Source organism: Mirounga leonina, unplaced genomic scaffold (genome assembly GCF_011800145.1).
Source record: "Mirounga leonina isolate KUSES-001 unplaced genomic scaffold, KU_Mleo_1.0 Mir_127, whole genome shotgun sequence".
Classification (NCBI taxonomy): Eukaryota; Metazoa; Chordata; class Mammalia; order Carnivora; family Phocidae; genus Mirounga; species Mirounga leonina.
This window is the reverse complement of record NW_023270316.1, coordinates 36670588-36671234: the sequence shown is the minus strand read 5'-3', so window position 1 is coordinate 36671234 and position 647 is coordinate 36670588. Positions and strand designations below refer to the sequence as shown.

The following is a 647-nucleotide window of genomic DNA, read 5'->3' as shown; positions in this document are numbered from 1 at the left end:
CATTGGTTGAGCTATTTTCCAGGGAGTTCTTCTATTCCCCAACACTTCTGATGCATTAAGCACTTGAGCAGAACAGGCTCTGGTGGTCAGTCCTCAGTCAAGAGGACACAAAGACAGGCGGTTGGAACTAGAGCTTCTGTGCTCAGAAATGGTAGTAAGGATCTATGGGAAGTAGATGGAGCACTGACAGTGTCGGCCAGAGATAGTTAACTAAGTCCATGTTGTTCATTCACATTCAAATTATATGGACCAGTGTTCGCTTCGGCAGCACCTATGCTAAAATTGGAACGATACAGAGAAGATTAGCATGGCCCCTGCGCAAGGAGGACACACAAATTCGTGAAGCATTCCATATTAAAAAAAAAAAAAAAAATGTGGACCATCCACCTGGAGATCTTTCTCCAAACTTCCTAGAACTCCTGAGCTCGGTTGGTCTGCACTGAGTAATCCGCTAGTAGGCCAGCCTTTTGGCCGCATTTGCTTTTGTTATGATTCCTGTAGAAAACTAGTGCTCCACAATTCAGAAGAGCCTTGCTCACTACTGTGCTGATTTTCTTACAGACCTCAGTGGCCTTTCAATAAAACAGAATCCGGGACCTCCTGGATTACTACCAGACAGTCTTCTCCAAACAGATGGTGGCTGTTTA

At 44.8% G+C, this 647-nt stretch overlaps 1 non-coding gene across 1 annotated transcript; it reads left to right on the top strand.

The window, feature by feature from the left end:
• The first annotated feature begins 252 nt into the window (after positions 1 to 252).
• On the top strand, positions 253 to 359 carry LOC118009760. The gene has a single exon (XR_004679027.1). It is a non-coding gene; the product is annotated as a U6 spliceosomal RNA (small nuclear RNA).
• The last annotated feature ends 288 nt before the right edge of the window (positions 360 to 647 follow it).